We start from the raw sequence: 20,318 nt of genomic DNA, 5'->3' as shown, positions 1-20,318 counted from the left end.
TAAACAACTTTCATTCAGTCTATATGAATGAGTAATTAAATGCTCCTTTGTTTAGTTGTGACAATAGAAGCCACTGACAAAGGTATGCACCAACATGGCCAGGCTGAGTGGAAGCTAAGCCATATGGCCCAACAGTGTTCTCTGGACATTAGTTGCAAATTCTGGGGCTGGGACATTTATTTGGTTGCAGCTGCATATGTTTGTGTATGTGAAAGGAACCAGAAAGCAGGAAGCCAAAAAAGAGAGCTGCTTTTGGGCAGAGTATTCAATGGGAAGAGAGGGTTGGATTTCTGAACAGGAAACTGTCTCCTGTTGACTGGTTCTACTGTATTCAGGGAAACAGGACTTTGTGTGCATTCTTTAGAAATAAACACCAAAAAATACCTGACTTTTCTGATCAATTTTTGGTCGTAATGGAAACAATTAGACAAGGCCCTGAATATTGGCTTAACACTTGGCTTAAAATGGACAACAATAACATCCAGTTGCAATTACCCTTCATAAGGAGAATTTGGGTAGAAAAAAATCAATGGAATTAAAATATAGACAATTCAGGTCAGACTCAATAATTTCTTGGAATCCTTTATTGTTAGGCAGCCATAGTAATGTTGCATAATAAGCTAGGAGATAGCCTAATATCAGGGGCCTATTTTAAAGAAAAATATTGAATGATCCTAATATTGACTCTGCTTTCTGATGCAATACTTGCTGGTCTCTTGCATTCTAGTTTAAATGAGTCAGATTTCCCAGAAACACTATCAAGGATACCAAGATACTGTTCAGTAAATGGTATCTGAAACGTTTTCTCAGCACTTGTAGGCTGAATGAGCTCCCTGGGATTTACCTTGAAGTATAAGAGGCAGTATTGAAACTTATATTCTTACTTGCATTTATAATCAAATGGCTTTTACATTCAATAACTTTAACTGTATCTGAAAAGTTAGGTATGTACCAAATTATGACATCTCTTTGGTTTTCCTTCCGAGGGGCATAACATTATATATCTGTGAGCTGTTCTATTTTTAATGTTGTTTTAAATTAAATTTACAGTACATTCAGGAGTCAGTTCTAAAATGAGACTATTAGTTTATATCCTTCAGATCTTCAAGGAAACCTTTCATTATTGTGCAGTGGCGGTAGCCATTCCATAGAGTTGGCTTTCTATTATAGTCCTAATTTCCAAACCTTCCTTCCTAACATTCCAAAGAAGCCTTTGAAATTTCACATGCCATTTCTCATCCCAGAAAGGAAATTTACTGGGAAACATAGAAAATGCTATCAGAAAAGGATTTTTGAAGTTACAATGCTTAAAAAAGTCTGACTCTTGAACATTTTCCTGGGTTCATATTTTCAAAAAAACTTGGCCTGCAAACATCAAAATAATTTGATTTTGTTCGTGCTGAGAAAGTTCTTTTACTATTGTTTGGGTGGGGTTGGTTTGGGTTAGTGAGGAATTACCAAAAAAAAAAAAATCTTGTGGTGGGGTTGTGCATATGCCACATGAAGGCAGGCAGGAAGGAGATTAATTAGAGTCTCAGCACAGCAGGGAAATATCAAGAAGGCTGTGGAGAGCTGGAGAAGGGGCCCGGAGAGGAAGAGGGAGTTAAAATTCACCAAGTCCAGATATAGGGATAGGAAATAAGGATGAGCTGCGAAAATAACTACCTTGCTTATCTAGTGATCAAGTTGAGCACTTTAATTTTCTGCTCATGCTGAAACTATTTGCAACTTTTCCCTCGTTTATTTTTTGGATAAGGATGAAGGAAGTCCTAATCCTAATTTCCTGTATCCTGGGCCAGAATAGAGAAATGCTCTGCAAAGAAGGGCATGTGTACCGTAAAGTGGCATGATGTATTACTTTGTTTTTCCTGTTTCTCTCCCGCATGACTCAGCTTCTTGAATTGCCCTGCCCCACCATGGTCTTGTCATTCCACATCCCCAACATCTAATCCACAACCTCGGTGCCTTCAATCTTTGGTAGAGGGTGGGGGAAGAGAAACCTCATTCTTCCTGTGCAACACTTCGCTTCTAGCCCTAATGCTATATTTCATCAACACATTGACAATGATGGTGCTCAAATTCTGCTTCCACTGGACTACAGATGCATTCACTGTCTCCCATATCCAGTGCATGCTCCATTTCTTGTTTGAATTTAAGTAAATAATTACCTACCTTCCTCACATACTGTGGTTTTCTCCCTGCTGATGATTGCTCATTATGCAGATGACTTGCATCCCTTATTAAATTATCACTGTCCCTTCAGATGCCTTTGCATTCCCTTTCTTAATTGTTAGTCAACAAGCCATTCACTTGTAGCCAATGCCTTTAACTTGCTGCATGTTCAGTCATGCCATAGTTCTTCCTAACTCGAATCCCTATCGAATATGCATGGGAAGACAGGGTCCCTCCTTTGCTGGTTTGCTTCTGAGTCTGTTGTGACTCTGCACCACTGTGCTTCAATCTGATTTTTTTGCTCAAATCCTGACTCAGAGTATCACTTCTTTCATTCAGAGACATATGTATAATTTTCTTTCTTAAGTAGGAGGTTTTGTTGGATTTTATTAATTTGTTTGATACAAAAGTCTGTTTCCAGTAATCATAGTAATCAGACTGCGCTGGAGCTAAAACTTAACTTTTGTTTGAGCAATATATTGAAAATAAAAGTTAACACCACATGTTCCTTTTCTGTTAGACATTTTAGCTGATGCCAATTTTTATGTATTTAATAGATACACCAATGATGAATTCAGCCCATCATAATCATATCAAGGTTAAGGTAAGTCAACACACATGCTGTACTGCTACTTACAATACTAATGTTGTGTAGATGGTAATAATTTATTTTCAAAAGTCATTTTAAGTGCTAGATATTGTTTTATGTTTGTGTGCATGTGTGTGTAGGTGAAGACTACGCCTATAGCCTAGAGTACAAGCAAAAGGGTAGGAAAAAAGAAAAGAGAATCAAATGTCATATCCTGTACCTTTAAGGAATAAGCCTTTGCTTGGAACATTTCTCCACAGTACCAATGTACAGTGACAGAGATTTTCTTCAGAGTGGTCCAGCAAGAGAGCAAAATGCCAAATCAAGAACAGCTTGATTCAGTGAACGGGGATGGGAGAGGAGGGAAGAAGGAAATAAATAGTCCTTAATATAAAGGCCTAGATGCTCAGCACAGGGTGGGGGGCTGCAAGACAGCTGATTATATCTCCTTAGTCCTGTTGCCACTTCTACATTTGCTGGCTGTGGCTCTGAAGATGTTTTCTGCTGGGTAAGGATAGTCAAAGCACAACATTCAAGGTTCAACAAGGACAAGTGCAGAGTCCTGCACTTAGGACGGAAGAATCCCATGCACTGCGACAGACTAGGGACTAAGTGGCTAGGCAGCAGTTCTACAGAAAAAGACCTAGCGGTTACAGTGGGTGAGAAGCTGGATATGAGTCAACAGTGTGTCCTTGTTGCCAAGAAGGCTAATGGCATTTTGGGCTGTATAAGTAGGAGCATTGCCAGCAGATCGAGGGATTTGATCATTCCCCTATATTCGGCATTGGTGAGGCCTCATCTGGAGTACTGTGTCCAGTTTGGGTCTCCACACTACAAGAAGGATGTGGAAAAATTGGAAAGAGTCCAGCGGAGGGTAACACAAATGATTAGGGGACTGGAGCACATAATTTATGAGGATAGGCTGAGGGAACTGGGATTATTTAGTCTGCAGAAGAGAAGAATGGGTGGGGGGGATTTGATAGCTGCTTTCAACTACCTGAAAGAGGGTTCCAAAGAGGATGGATCTAGACTGTTCTAAGTGGTAGCAGATGACAGAACAAGGAGTAATGGTCTCAAGTTGTACTGAGGTTTAGGTTGGATATTAAGAAAAACTTTTTCACTATGAGGGTGGTGAAGCACTTGGTCCTGCTTTGAGCAGGGGGTTGGACTGGATGACCTCCTGAGGTCCCTTCCAACCCTGATATTCTATGATTTTATGAGCATAGTTTGGGAGCTCAGGGGGCTAGTGTGGGTGATGGCTGATTCAGCTCTGCACCTGCTGGAGACTTCTCCACCCTGGGAGAATCCTCAATAGACTTAGGCTCAGGGATGCTTTTGTTCCTTTGGCTCTGTGGGAGCAGAGCATGGCTCAGGGTGGAGCCTGCGTATACAAGGCAGTCAGTTTTTCAAGATTTCTTTGCTGTCTAGCCTAGACTTCGTCAGTGAAACTGTTCTACCCTGTTTCCTCAATCAGCTGGGGTGGGGGGGAATGAAGGGAAGGGGAGGATTTTCACCTTTCTTCAGGATATCTTCCTCCAGCCTATTATACCTTGCCCTTTATATCCTTGCCTTAATGAGCCCAGGTGGGGATCCTTCTTTTCCAGCATGTAGGTAGGGCAGCTTTTTTGAGGTGGAGTAGGCAGTATGCCTGGTTCTCTTTGTAGGCAGGGCAAGGTTTAGCTGTCTGACTTATGCCATGACTACACTAGAAAGTTTCACCAACAGAACTTTTGTTGGCTTACAGATGCTGCCATTGTTAAAATGGTACAGCTTGTGCACACTTGACTGCTTGTGCTGGGTTTGCTCATCATCACTGTGAGAGCTGGCTCTGGCAGAAAACACAGAGGGTGGGCATCATAGTGTCCTCTATGACACCATCTGGCACAATGCCTTGTGATTCTTTTTTTGCCTTACATTGTTACCAGGATTACAGTTGGAGAATTGTGGGAACTCAGAGTGAAGTTTTCACAATTTCCTTTACAACATTCCATAATGTTTCTTCCATTCTGTTGATTTATGTCCCTGTCGTAGCCCAGGATGTTCTTTCCCTCTGTGATGTCCACATAGACATCCTTATTCTCCTGTGGTTGCTCCACAGCTGTTCTTGACCAGCTTCTTCTCAGCATGTGGAGATGAGATTCAGGACTCCTTTCCTGGTCTAGGCAGGTTTAGCTGGAGCTTTATCTTTATGAGGAGTTATAGTTGTCTGCTCAAAAAGTGGGCTAAATGTGCTTATAAAGGTGACCTCCTTATAAAGGAGGCATTTCCAAAACACAATAGGAATTTTAAAGGGGGTGTGCTTCTGGTCACTTTGACCTTTATGCAACAGAGTTCAGAACTGTGATCAGAGCAGCCCAGAGACAGGTATAATGGGGCTGCTGCTGAAGGACTGTTTTCACCAATACAGGTAATGTGGCATCCACACTGGCATGTAGCCAATGGAAGAATGTCTGCTGAAGACATGTGATGTTTGGAGATGTGGTGTTATTTGTGCAACAGAAAAGCTGGGGGTTCTCTCAGCTGAGATCAAATTTGTGTGTGAACGCATGCAATCCTGTGGTGACAAAAGACAACTTCTTTCAACCAACCTTTGTAGTATGACCAGGCCTCAGTCTACAATATGTGCACCCCTTCACACTGACACAAGTAAGCCTTTGTTGGTGCTGACAGCAGTGTGATAATTTAAGAAAATACAGACAGCTCACTTACCTAGATTTATTGTAGTTGTTGCACAACCTTAAAAGGGAAAACAGTCTCCCAGATCACATAAGATGGAAAATATTTAAATATCTAAAGGTTAATCTATTACCGTGTTTTTAATTTTGGTTATTTTTGTAAGCAACAATTGAAATTACAGGGATCACGATCTGGTAATTAGATCACATACCTGCAGATTGTTAGCTGATCACTGAAGGGGTCAGAAATTAACAACCCATGAATATTTTCTCTGTCTCTGTCTATGTTTGAGAAGAGAATCAGACTTCTCACAAATGTATCAAAACAGGCAAAGCTAGACAGTTTGCTTAAAAAAACAACCCATTTAACACAGAATTAGATTCAAGTTAACATGATTTGCAGCATTGGAGTTGTGTTAACAGAACCCTCATTCTGAAAGCAAGAGAACATTTGACAAAAAAACAAATAGCTAAATAGACTTGTACTTCCATGGGTCAAAAGGAGAGCTATAAAATAGTAATGCCAATGCCATACATAAGCAAGTGCAACAGAAGGTATATATAAACATTTTAATGGAATCTATTATTATGTTATTATGCCCACATGGGATTACAAAGCAGGTTCCCAGAGTTGGCAAATAAGGTCACCTTTTAAAATAAAAAGGCAAGCATGAAATATTGTTTATAAACGGGCATTAAAAAGCATATTAAATATGAGCCTGAGGTAAATCAAAGTGTTAGCTTTCTACGTAAACTTTCGCATTATGACAGTATAGTAGACAACGAGGCAGTCAAAATGAAAAACAGGTGGTTAATGTTTGAAATGCAATGTTACTTCTGAAATAGTCTTTGAGGTTACAGCCTTCTTGAAACTTAAAAGCTTTTAATATATTTTTGGGGATAGGAAAAAAACATGCCACTTTGTCAAAGTAACATTACTTTGATGTCATCTCACAATGGTAACTACGTGCATAACATGTCTACTAAATGGATTCGGCTAACCTAAATCTTTCAAATTTTAAATTAGTTACAATGAAAAAATCTGTAAAATACTTTGGGTTGGTTGGGATTGACTGCAATCAGCTGTAGTTTATTAGTAGCAGATTACTGGGAGGAAGCAAAAAATGAAACTTAACAAAATTTGTAGTTATTAAATACTTTCATGAGGTACAAAAAATAAAATAAGAACTATTTTACTGGTTTTGACGTAGAAGAAATAAACATGTAAGCTATACAGTATTGTTAGTGAATTACCGTTCATACAGGTAATATCACTTTGTTACTCATGTGTTGGCAACATTAAAGACTGTTGCTGTCATTGACAAATTTGGAGGCCTTGTCTTTGCTTTCCCATACATGACATGAGTATCAGTCTAAAATAGCTTGGAAAATGAATTAAATTGCTGATATTTCTTATGCATATGTGCAGGTATTCCAAGATCTCCGGCAATCAACATTTAAGAGGTTTAAAATGTAGTTACTGGCCGAACAAAATAAGAAAACAGCACAACTGTCTGTTACAACTGTAGTAGTTCTGTGAATTCTGGTGCTACTTAAGCATCTATCTGGGAAGCCTACAAAAAGTGATACCCAAAAGCACCTTGAAAGAAAAAATCTGAAAAAATGGCTATTCTTGCCTTTTAATTTAATTTTCCCATGATTTTATTAATTTCAAAGTGCTTCAGGCAGCACTGCAATTTTGTTTTGCCGTTATATCATGATGTTGCCTCCCTGATATTTTAAGTCAAAATGATACAGGTAAGTTGAAGTGATTAAAGTGTTTTTTCATAGTAATTACAACTACCTAAATGTACTTAGACTCCCTTCTCCTCCTTCTGCCTTCTTGTGTTATTTTTAATTTAACGGTTGGATGGTACAAGTTGTAGATCTTGTGTTTATTTAGGAATTTGGATAGAATTATAGAAATGTAGGGATGGAAAGGACCTCGAGAAATCCACAAGACCAGTCCCATGTGCTGAGGCAAGACCAAGTAAACTTAGACCATCACTCATAGGTCCAATGTGTTCTTAAAAACCTCCAATGATAGGGATTCCACAACCTCCTTGGAAGCAAATTCCAGTGCTTAACTACCTGAATAGTTAGAAAGCTTTTCCTAATATTTAACCTAAATCTCCCTTGCTGCAGATTAAACCCATTACTACTTGTCCTACCTTCAGTAGACATGGAGAACAATTGATCACAGTCCAATTTATACCAGACCTTAACATATTTAAAGATTTATCAGATCCCCACTCAGTCTTCTTTGCTCAAGATTAAACATGTCCATTTTTTCATCTTTCCTCAAAGGTCAGGTTTTCTATACTTTTACCATTTTGGTTGCTGTCCTCTGGACTCCCCTCAATTTGGCCACATCTTTCTTAAACATGGCACCCACATGTTTAAGATGTGCCCCCTGAAAATACACTGCAGCATACCAGCTGAGGCCTCAAAGTGCTGAGTAGAGTATGACAGTTACCTTCTATGTCTGACATATGGCACTCCAGTTAATACTATAATTAGTAGTATTATAAAAAATTATAAAAAAAAAGGTAGCCTTTTTTGCAACTGCGTCCTATTGTTTACTCATATTTAATTTGTGACCCACTGTAACACCCAGATCCTATTCAGCAGTACTATCACCAAGCCAGTTATTTCCCATTTTGTAGTTATGCATTTAGTTTTACCTTTCTAAGGGTATGTCTACACTACGAAATTAGGTCGAATTTATAGAAGTTGTTTTTTTAGAAATCGTTTTTATATATTCGAGTGTGTGTGTCCCCACAGAAAATGCTCTAAGTGCATTAAGTGCATTAACTCGGCGGAGTGCTTCCACAGTACTGAGGCAAGCGTCGACTTCTGGAATGTTGAACTGTGGGTAGCTATCCCACAGCTCCCTCAGTCTCTGCTGCCCATTGGAATTCTGGGTTGAGATCCCAGTGCCTGATGAGGCTAAAACATTGTCGCAGGTGGTTCTGGGTACATATCGTCAGGCCCCCCATTCCCTCCCTCCCTCCCTCCCTCTGTGAGAGCAGCAGCAGACAATTGTTTCGCGCCTTTTTTCTTGAGTTACCTGTGCAGACGCCATGGGCAAGCATGGAGCCCGCTCAGGTAACCGTCGCCGTATGTCTCCTGGGTGCTGGCAGACGTGGTACTGCATTGTTACACAGCAGCAGCAACCCCTTGCCTTGTGGCAGCAGATGGTGCAGTAGGACTGGTAGCCGTCATCGTCATGTCCGAGGTGCTCCTGGCCACGTCGGCCAGGAACGCCTGGGCAGACATGGGTGCAGGGACTACATTAGAAGTGACTTGACGAGGTCATTCTCTTTAGTCCTGCAGTCAGTCCTATTGAACCATCTTATGGTGAGCAGGCAGGTGATACGGATTGCTAGCAGTCCTACTGTACCATCTTCTGCCGAGCAGGCAAGACATGACGATGGCTAGCAGTCGTATTGTACCATCTTCTGCCGGGCAGCCATGAGATGTGGATGGCATGCAGTCCTTCTGCACCGTCTGCTGCCAGCCAAAGATGTAAAAGATAGATGGAGTGGATCAAAACAAGAAATAGACCAGCTTTGTTTTGTACTCATTTGCTTCCCGCCCTCCCCCGTCTAGGGGTCTCATTCCTCTAGGTCACACTGCAGTCAGTCACAGAGAAGGTGCAGCGAGGTAAATCTAGCCATGTATCAATCAGAGGCCAGACCAACCTGCTTGTTCCAATAAGAACAATAACTTAGGTGCACCATTTCTTATTGGAACCCTCCGTGAAGTCCTGCCTGAAATGCTCATTGTTGTAAAGCCACCCCCTTTGTTGATTTTAATTCCCTGTAAGCCAACCCTGTAAGCCATGTCGTCAGTCGCCCCTCCCTCTGTCAGAGCAACAGCAGACAATCGTTCCGCGCCTTTTTTCTGTGCGGACGCCATACCAAGGCAAGCATGGAGGCTGCTCAGCTCACTTTGGCAATTAGGAGCACATTAAACACCACACGCATTATCCAGCAGTATATGCAGCACCAGAACCTGGCAGAGCGATACCGGGCGAGGAGGCGACGTCAGCGCGGTCACATGAGTGATCAGGGCACGGACACAGATTTCTCTGAAAGCATGGGCCCTGCCAATGCATGCATCATGGTGCTAATGGGGCAGTTTCATGCTGTGGAATGCCGATTCTGGGCTCGGGAAACAAGCACAGGCTGGTGGGACCGCATAGTGTTGCAGGTCTGGGATGATTCCCAGTGGCTGCGAAACTTTTGCATGCGTAAGGGCACTTTCATGGAACTTTGTGACTTGCTTTCCCCTGCCCTGAAGCGCATGAATACCAAGATGAGAGCAGCCCTCACAGTTGAGAAGCGAGTGGCAATAGCCCAGTGGAAGCTTGCAAAGCCAGACAGCTGCCGGTCAGTTGGGACTCAATTTGGAGTGGGCAAATCTACTGTGGGGGCTGCTGTGATGCAAGTAGCCCACGCAATCAAAGATCTGTTGATATCAAGGGTAGTGACCCTGGGAAATGTGCAGGTCATAGTGGATGGCTTTGCTGCAATGGGATTCCCTAACTGTGGTGGGGCCATAGACGGAACCCATATCCCTATCTTGGCACCGGAGCACCAAGCCGGCGAGTACATAAACCGCAAGGGGTACTTTTCAATAGTGCTGCAAGCTCTGGTGGATAACAAGGGACGTTTCACCGACATCAACGTGGGATGGCCGGGAAAGGTACATGACGCTTGCATCTTCAGGAACTCTGGTCTGTTTCAAAAGCTGCAGGAAGGGACTTTATTCCCAGACCAGAAAATAACTGTTGGGGATGTTGATATGCCTATAGTTATCCTTGGGGACCCAGCCTACCGCTTAAAGCCATGGCTCATGAAGCTGTACACAGGCAGCCTGGACAGTAGTCAGGAGCTGTTCAACTACAGGCTGAGCAAGTGTAGAATAGTGGTAGAATGTGCATTTGTACGTTAAAAGGCGCGCTGGCGCAGTTTACTGACTCCCTTAGACCTCAGCGAAACCAATATTCCCACTGTTATTACTGCTTGCTGTGTGCTCCACAATATCTGTGAGAGTAAGGGGGGAGACGTTTATGGTGGGGTGGGAGGTTGAGGCAAATCGCCTGGCTGCTGGTTACGCGCAGCCAGACACCAGGGCGGTTAGAAGAGCAGAGGCGGGCGCGGTACGCATCAGAGAAGCTTTGAAAACCAGTTTCATGACTGGCCAGGCTACGGTGTGAAAGTTCTTTTTGTTTCTCCTTGATGAAACCCCCCGCCCTTTGGTTCACTCTACTTCCCTGTAAGCTAACCACCCTCCCCTCCTCCCTTCGATCACTGCTTGCAGAGGCAATAAAGTCATTGTTGCTTCACATTCATGCATTCTTTATTCATTCATCACACAAATAGGGGGATGACTACCAAGGTAGCCCAGGAGTGGTGGTGGAGGAGGGAAGGAAAATGCCACACAGCACTTTAAAAGTTTACAACTTTAAAATTTATTGAATGCCAGCCTTCTTTTTTTTGGGCAATCCTCTGTGGTGGAGTGGCTGGTTGGCTGGAGGCCCCCACATCGTATTCTTGGGTGTCTGGGTGTGGAGGCTCTGGAACTTGGGGAGGAGGGCGGTTGGTTACAGAGGGGCTATAGTGGCAGTCTGTGCTCCAGCTGCCTTTGCTGCAGTTCAACCATACACTGGAGCATACTGGTTTGATCCTCTAGCAGCCTCAGCATTGAATCCTGCCTCCTCTCATCATGCTGCTGCCACATTTGAGCTTCAGCCCTGTCTTCAGCCTGCCACTTACTCTCTTCAGCCCGCCACCTCTCCTCCTGGTCATTTTGTGCTTTCCTGCACTCTGACATTATTTGCCTCCACGCATTCGTCTATACTCTGTCAGTGTGGGAGGACAGCATGAGCTCGGAGAACATTTCATGTCGAGTGCATTTTTTTTTCTTTCTAATCTTCACTAGCCTCTGGGAAGGAGAAGATCCTGTGATCATTGAAACACATGCAGCTGGTGGAGGAAAAAAAAGGGACAGCGATATTTAAAAAGACACATTTTATAAAACAGTGGCTACACTCTTTCAGGGTAAACCTTGCTGTTAACATTACATACATAGCACATGTGCTTTCATTACAAGGTCGCATTTTGCCTCCCCCCACCACGTGGCTACCCCCTCAACCTTCCCCCTTCCCCGTGGCTAACAGCGGGGAACATTTCTGTTCAGCCACAGGCAAACAGCCCAGCAGGAACGGGCACCTCTGAGTGTCCCCTGAAGAAAAGCACCCTATTTCAACCAGGTGACCATGAATTATATCACTCTCCTGAGGATAACACAGAGAGATAAAGAACTGATGTTGTTTGAACGCCAGCAAACATACACTGCAATGTTTTGTTGTACAATGATTCCCGAGTACGTGTTACTGGCCTGGAGTGGTAAAGTGTCCTACCATGAAGGACGCAATAAGGCTGCCCTCCCCAGAAACCTTTTGCAAAGGCTTTGGGAGTATATCCAGGAGAGCTGCGAATGCCAGGGCAAATTAATCCTTTCACATGCTTGCTTTTAAACCATGTATAGTATTTTAAAAGGTACACTCACCGGAGGTCCCTTCTCCCCCTGCTGGGTCCAGGAGGCAGCCTTGGGTGGGTTTGGGGGGTACTGGCTCCAGGTCCAGGGTGAGAAATAGTTCCTGGCTGTCAGGAAAACCGGTTTCTCCGCTTGCTTGCTGTGAGCTATCTACAACCTCCTCATCATCCTCATCTTCTTCGTCCCCAAAACCTGCTTCCGTGTTGCCTCCATCTCCACTGAAGGAGTCAAACAACACGGCTGGGGTAGTGGTGGCTGAACCCCCTAAAATGGCATGCAGCTCATCATAGAAGCGGCATGTTTGGGGCTCTGACCCGGAGTGGCCGTTCGCCTCTCTGGTTTTCTGGTAGGCTTGCCTCAGCTCCTTAAGTTTCACGTGGCACTGCTTCGGGTCCCTGTTATGGCCTCTGTCCTTCATGCCCTGGGAGATTTTGACAAAGGTTTTGGCATTTCGAAAACTGGAACGGAGTTCTGATAGCACGGATTCCTCTCCCCATACAGCGATCAGATCCCGTACCTCCCGTTCAGTCCATGCTGGAGCTTTTTTGCGATTCTGGGACTCCATCATGGTCACCTCTGCTGATGAGCTCTGCGTGGTCACCTGCAGCTTGCCACGCTGGCCAAACAGGAAATGAGATTCAAAAGTTCGCGGTTCTTTTCCTGTCTACCTGGCCAGTGCATCTGAGTTGAGAGTGCTGCCCAGAGTGGTCACAATGAAGCACTCTGGGATAGCTCCCGGAGGCCAATACCGTCTAATTGTGTCCACAGTACCCCAAATTCGACCCGGCAAGGCCGATTTAAGCGCTAATCCACTTGTCAGGGGTGGAGTATTGAAATCGATTTTAAGAGCCTTTTAAGTAAAAAAAAAAAAAAGGGCTTCATCGTGTGGACAGGTGCAGGTTTACATCGATCTAACGCTGCTAAATTCGACCTAAAGTCCTAGTGTAGATCAGGGCTAAGTGAAGTATTTGAAGTACTTTAATGGCACTCAGGAAGCTGCAAGACTCCTATTGATCTGACTGGGCTTTGCATCATGCCCATTTAGGGAAGAATCTTGAGAGGAAAAATAGAAATGATGGAACTAACCCTATTCAATATTAATCAGCATTTTATCTTCCCCATTGGTCCCCCTGACCTCCAAACTGGTAAAGCCTGCTTTTGATTAAGAAATGGGAACAAAATTAAAATCACTGTGATATTAATGATAAGATCTAGTAAGTGCCATAAATGTAGTCAACTTAGGAGCTTTGGATGACCAAAAGTACTACAGTGAACACCAAGATAGGCACTAAATGTGAGCCAAATTCATCCCTTGTGTAACTATAATGAAATCAGTGGAGTTACCCCAAACATGATTGGGCCCTAAGAATTAAAGACTATTTTATTTATTCATTTAGTTTAGGTAACACTTGGATTCAAAACTCCTAGATGGATAATCAAAAGGTGTTACTGTTCCACAGACTATTAAACAGACTTTGGTTTAAGCCTCTTATTAAAAATATATATTTTATTTTTCCTTAAAATCTTGGCCATATATTTCCTCCCAAATGTATTGCTTCCTAAATTCTATTAGGGAACAGACATGACATACAAGCTCCTTTTTTATCATTTGTTCCAGAAATCATTTGGGAGTAAATTGGCAGTGGTTCTCTAAGTGCCATATCTGCCCTTCATATTGTGTATGGAAGGGAGCCTATTTTGTGAAGAGGAGAGTCCCAGCTAACTAGACTGCTTCACCTAGCTCTGCAGGGATCTATTGGGTTTGGGCTTGGCAAATCCGAAGGGAACAGGCAGATGACATGAAGTGGTGTGGGAGTTTCCTGTATTCTTCCTTGCCTCAGAACAGCTGGAGAATCTGGTACAATATAATGTAGCCTGAGACTGTATTAAATTTTCATTACTTCCCTTCCAAGCTGCAGCAATTCTCTTTTCATGGGGCTTTAAGTTGGAAGAATCACTAGAAGATACAACCCCTGAAAAACCATGCTCTCAAGCAGGAGCTGATGGGGCCAGGTTATACAATGGGAGGCAAGGGGACACGTGCAAGGAGAGAGGCCCCTTGCCTCCTGAAAATACACCATAATTAAGGTTATGATTCTGTCACGGGTATTATTAGTAAAAGTCAGAGACAGGTGGCAGGCAAAAAACAAAAATTTATGGAAGCCCACGACCTGTCCCTGACTTTTACAAAAGATATCTGTGTGTGTGTGTGTGTGGAGGGCGGACAAACAGAGCACGGACAGGGCTTGCAACTGTTCCAGCCACATTACTGCTCCTGCAGCAGGGGCTGACTGCTGCTGCTACATCCCCAGTGCACTGACTCAACCCCAGCTGCTGCTACAGCAGCCTCTGTTCTGGTGGCCCCATGGCTGGCCCCTGGTCAGCTGTTCTGGCTGCTCAGGGGCTGACAGCTGCTCCAGCCCTGCCCTAAAAGAAATCACAAAAATCCCAGAAAGTCATGGAATCCGTTATCTCCATGACCTCCATGACAGCATCGTAGCCTTACCCATAATCAGTACAGATCTTCTTGGGATTTGTGGGTTGAAGAAGCACAAGCTGGCTTCTTGCATGGGGACAAACTCTGCCCACTACTGATGGAAGATGGATAGGAACCTGTAGGTGAGGGCTCTAGTTCTTTTTCCCTCCCCCCATTTTTACAAATCGTTGTATAGATTATTTAATAGTTTTGATTTTGGTTTGTTTTTTGCGTCAGTTATTGCTTATCTGGTGTCTAACAGTTGTATATTGTGCACTGATATTTATTATTGAATAATATCTTACTTTGTTCTGCTGTGACAAGTGTAAGAAATCATCCAGTTAATGATGGATAGGTAGAGAGGTAGCTGGTACCAAAAATGAATTATGAAAACGTTTATAGAATTGTATACCGTTAAACTTTTCCCTTCTCTCTCATCTTTCATATGTCACATATTTGATGCACACATTTGCTCCAGTTGTATGCCGGTTTTGATCCCAAGTGTACTACTTCACTGATGTTTCTGGATGTGCCTGGAATGCATGATTGTGCCCATTATATGCATCATTTTCTAAAAAATGCTGCCATATACAGTGTAAGAGTGAACTGTTGTGTACAGTTAAACTTGCATTACTTCTACAAAGAAAAGAAAGGAAAACAACCTATTTAAATTGATACTGAAGCCCTTTCAACATTGTAGTTCATTGGGGAGATGTGCAGACAAGGACAAAGGGCATACATGTTCTTTATGCCAACATAAAAATATTAGATAATTTCTTTCTTGTGCAATATGCTATCTGATACCTTTCTCACATTCTTTCAAGTTGAATCCAGTGCATTTTTTTAAAAATTAATTGCTTTTTCCTGGTGTATTCATCGTAGCTTGGTACTAAAAACCCTGTTCTTCAATTGTGGATTCTCTTAGCTTCATCTGTCTTCATATCTTCCCTCCCTTCCCCGGCCAAACCTCCAGCAGCACTTGTTTGTTACCTCTAAGAAAATGTAGCTATTGTGTAACTTTCTGGCAGAGTATGGTTACATTTGAGATTCTGCAGCCCATTCCACACCAGATTCCTTATATTTACGAAACCAACAAGTAGTTAATTAAGCATCTTACAGGTCTAATGTTTTTTCTTTATGAATAATGTAGTTTCAAGTGTTAATAAGAGCACAGGGTGGCAGCATGAAAAGCATTTTAATTAGGGCCTGTCTACACTGGCACTTTACAACACTGCAACATTTTTGCTCAGGGGGGTGAAAAAACACCCCCCTGAGCACTGCAAGTTTCAGCGCTTTAAAGTGCCAGTGTAGACAGTGCACCAGTGCCGGTAGCTTTTCCCCTCTTGGAAGTGTGTTTTTTGTAGCACTGGGAGAGCTCTCTCACAGCACTATGCTGCGACTACACAAGCAATGTTAAAGCGCTGCCAGTGAAGACATACCCTCATAAATTAGAGAGTTTCTATTGAAATTGTGTTGATCTTTTACAGAAATGGATCTGTCTGCTAGGTAATTAAGCTGTTTATTGTTAAGAGGTCGACTCCCAGTAATGTGTCAATTGCTTTGTACAAAAACTTGAGGCTAGATTACATGCTTAAAGGCCATATTCTCCAATCAAAAATATACACACAACTCTTATTGCACTCAAAGGACGCTGTGTGTGCATATCTGAGTGCAGAATTTGGAAAATATGGTTTGGCCTCAAGCTTCTAAGGCCATTTTAGGAAAAGAGATCTCCAAATTTAGCAGATGTATAATTTTCATATGGTCCTGAAGAAAAGGCTTCAATATTTCAGTTTTGAGCTGCTTTGTGCATGATCAAGGAGAACACAACGACAAGAGATCTACAATCAAGCATATCCATTGTAACAGAAAACTCAAGAACTTTCAAGATCTCTTGTTACAGGGTGAAGTTATTGTGGAAATTTGTTTTCCCAAGTAACTATAAGAGAGAAAAGAGAAGCCTTGTCATTCAACCAAGTAACTGACTTTCAAGAAGCCAGTGTGTAAGGAGCAATCCTGCTAATATTGAAGTTCATGAAAAAATTTACATTGTCTATGGATGCATGATCAGGCCTCGACATTGCAAGCAGATGCAGTTTCTGAGAGTAGTACTATAAATATAATCTTAAGAAGAAAGTCAAGGATAAAATCCAGGGTGTAACTAGCTTGCTGTTTTATTTTCCTGTTGGTAAGGGATGAGGATTTGTCCAGTGTGTTAAGAATAAAAGTGTTTTTCTTGTCATAAGTTGTGCATTGCTGGTAAAGGCATGAAAAAGGTCACAAGTGGAGCCCATTTTCTTCACACGGGTACCTTAATAGAGTGTTTATATCCAGCATTTGGATGTGCAGATCTGATTGGGTATGTGACTTTTAAATTACCTATTTTATTACTTCTAATTGGTATTAAGGCATTCTATGGGGGAGAGAAGGGGAAGGAAGGGGTGACCTGAAAATTTTGTGTACCTTTAAAGGTCATCAGCATTTTTTTTTTTTACCGGTTTCAGTCTGATGATTTTGCTGTTACTGCAGTAACATTTTGAAGCATGGTTTCTTTAATTCTTATTCTCCATTCAGTTAAGACATATTCTGAATTAAAATAAAATAAAAAATCAGTGGTTCAGTGACCACATATAAATAGAAATACAAATCTCTAATGAAAACACAAGTGATATTGTACTATGAGATTCTTTTCTTCTGTAATTACAAATAAATATAGGAAAATGTAGATTAATATTACATTTATTTTTTGTTGTTACCCTAGGACATGTGGAAGCCAGCTGCATATTAAAAAATATTATGGTAGCACAGTTTGCAGCAAAGAACTTTCACATGCAATCTTTGCTTCTTTCCTGTACAGTTTCTAAACTTACAACTTTTAACTGTTTTCTGTTTGTAGCCATTGTATGGCACTCAAAGACCTCGAAGAATATAAAAATGTGTATTTTCTCAGTTATTTAAACACACCATTTATTTTCTATAACATATGAAAAATTCTCATAATGCTTGAGTTCCCAGAGTAATTATTAATATTTTTTCAAGAAAACTCCCTTCTCATCTTTGACTTAGAATTCAGTCTGACTTCGTTTAAGTGAAGCACAATTTGTGGTAATATGAGCCTTTATCAACTCCATTTGTTAGCTTATAAACTTCACATTTTAATCATTTATTATGTTGTTGAACAATCATAAGCTCTCAGGAACATGGAGGATTTCATAGCTGTTTAATCCTAGTGTAAAAAACAAAACAAAACTCAGGAATTCTAACATATAAAAATAAGCACATTCTAGATATGATGATCAATTCTAGTTTTCCTATACTGTATTTCTGCATTATTATTATTTTAAAGAGTAAACAAACAACATTCTTTTTAGTTCAACATTAAGCTTTCATTGTAAAGCAAACACACACACTTTATTTCTTGGCTGCAGGGGCTGCCTTCATGTATTATGAATTTCCAAATTTATTATTTATTGTATTAAAACTCAATGCTACAAGCACTGTCTGACAGATTTGTATTGGGATTTCTGAGAGCTTGTAGTGAGGTGGGGTGGCCTCCCTCTGATCCAGAGGTGGTGAACCACGCTTTCTGCCCAAGTGGGCAGAGTCAGACCTGCCTCGCCCCTCCCACCGGAAGTGGGTAACACAGGAGCAGGAAGTATAACAGGTGGAGCTTCTAGCTCAGTTGGAGCCAGGATGCCAAGAGAGAGAGACATGCTCTGCTTGCTCCAGTCTACTGACTCTATGGCTGAGCCCAGGGATGACCTGCACACTGGGGAATTGGCATCTACCACGAACCTGCCAGGATTATCGCTGGTCACCTACCCAGGGGAGCCAGAGGACACCCCGTTGGTCCAGATACACCTCGATGGGAGGGTTGGAAGTGGTCCAGGGACAGCTGACTTCAGTCTGGCTGTAGTGCTGCCTGCCCCAGTGGTGGAATATTCCACTACTGTTAGGGCCCTAGGTTGGAGCCCAGTGGAGTTGGGTGGGCCCAGCCCCCCCGCCACCTCACCCTTGGGGTGGCAGTCTCCCCTCTCCAGGTCCAGAAGTCTGCGTTTGTTGGCTGCCCACCAGAGCTAGGACGCCCAACTCTTGGATTTTTGCTCTGCCCCTGCACCAATGGTTTAGAGCTTAATTTACTACTGAGTTTGCTCTTCCCCTGCACCCATGGCTCAGAGCTTAATAGACTGCTGTGTTTGCCCTGCTCCTGGCTAGAGGGCTCAGGCTACATACAGACTATTGCGTTGGCTCTACCTCTGCTTGAAGAGGCCCAGAACTTATAGACCGCTGGGTTTGCCTTGGGCCCTGCTTAAAGGACCCAGGGACTATAGGGACTCTGAGTTACTCAGCTCCAGCTGAAGCACTGGAACATAGAGACTCCTGGGTGGGGGCCTGACTCCGGCGTAGGGTCTGGAGCCTGTTGCCCATTTGGTGGCTCAGCCCTGTTAAAGTGGTTGGGATTCTAATGCCTGGTCTACTAATTCCCCTTGGATACTAGGCGGCAATCCCGACAATGTAGTAAGGCAGTGTGGCCTCCCTTCGACCCGGGGGAATTGGGGGGGACCACTACAGAGCCTAGTTTTCAACCTTGAGAGCTTAATCTGGGAGGCCACTTCCTCATCTAAATGCTCAGATTATCACTTAGGTTCCCAAATACTCATTCTATGCACCTATTTGCCATTTCCAGCACCTTAATACAGAACTGGGCATCCCCAAATAGGAACCCAAGTTTGAAAACTGAGCACCCCAGGTGAAAGATATTACCATTACAAGGATAACGTAAGACTTTTTGGAAATGATTCAGTCTTGAGTTATGCTTCTTTTTTCCCAGTAGGAAAAAGTCTGGCCAGAAGAAGGGTTGCAGTCACCTAAGGTGCCACCAACTTTTGCTTCATTGAAGGGTTAAAGCTGGACAATGTAGACCTCAAAGTGGTGGGTTGGGAAGGGTGGTCAGACTGTTGGTTCGGCCAATCCTCACCATGGGCATATTCCATTTGCAAGACTTCTGTGGAGCCCCTACCACAGTGTAAAGCAGTATACCTTGTCCCATGGTGGCCTAGTGGGATAAATCAAGCCATGCATTCAGCCCTTGAACACCAAATAACTTTATTTTAGGATTATTTAAATGAAAAATAATTACATTGTTCTTTGTAAAATTATACAAATTTAGTATTTAACCACTTAAAATTGTGGAAAAGCGATGGGGAAGGAGCAACAAACTGCATAAAAGGGGAGTGACATGACTAAAAGGACATGTACAGTGCCAGGACTTAAGGAGTATGTTATTATCCGGGGGTGGGACTCCTGATTTTGAAATATTTTGGAGGAGATTTTACTTGACGTAACATGCTTAGCCTCTGAAGCATTAGTTCATGACTAAGGCCTTACTTAATTCGTGATAGTGCAGAAATGTTAGATTCTGCAATATTAGGCTTCCACTGCAGTTTTTGACAGCAGGAGCTCCACCTTGTGTGGGCTGAGAGTGGGAGCCACTGTCAGCCCTGGGCTCCCGCTCTCAGCCCTGGGCTGCCGACAGGAGGAGCCCCTGCTCTCAGCCCTGGATTCCTGCTCTCAGCCCTGGGTTCCACTCTCCGCCCCAAGCTCAGATGGTGGAACTAAGAGGACTGGGGGTGCGGCCGCATCCCCTGGCTTGAAACAGTTTCCGTCATATATAGGGTTTACAATTTGGGTCAACTGCTCTCAGCACCCCCAGTATACAAATTGTTCTGGCATTCCTGGTCCTGAGTGGTGAACAGCAGGAATCCCTGCTCTCAGTGCCAGGCTCCAACTGTCAGCCCTGGATGGCGAACAGCGGGAGCCGCTGCTCTGAGCCCTGGGT

The sequence above is a fragment of the Lepidochelys kempii genome, chromosome 10, assembly GCF_965140285.1.
Source record: "Lepidochelys kempii isolate rLepKem1 chromosome 10, rLepKem1.hap1, whole genome shotgun sequence".
NCBI lineage: Eukaryota > Metazoa > Chordata > Testudines > Cheloniidae > Lepidochelys > Lepidochelys kempii.
Note: the sequence above shows the minus strand (reverse complement) of the source record.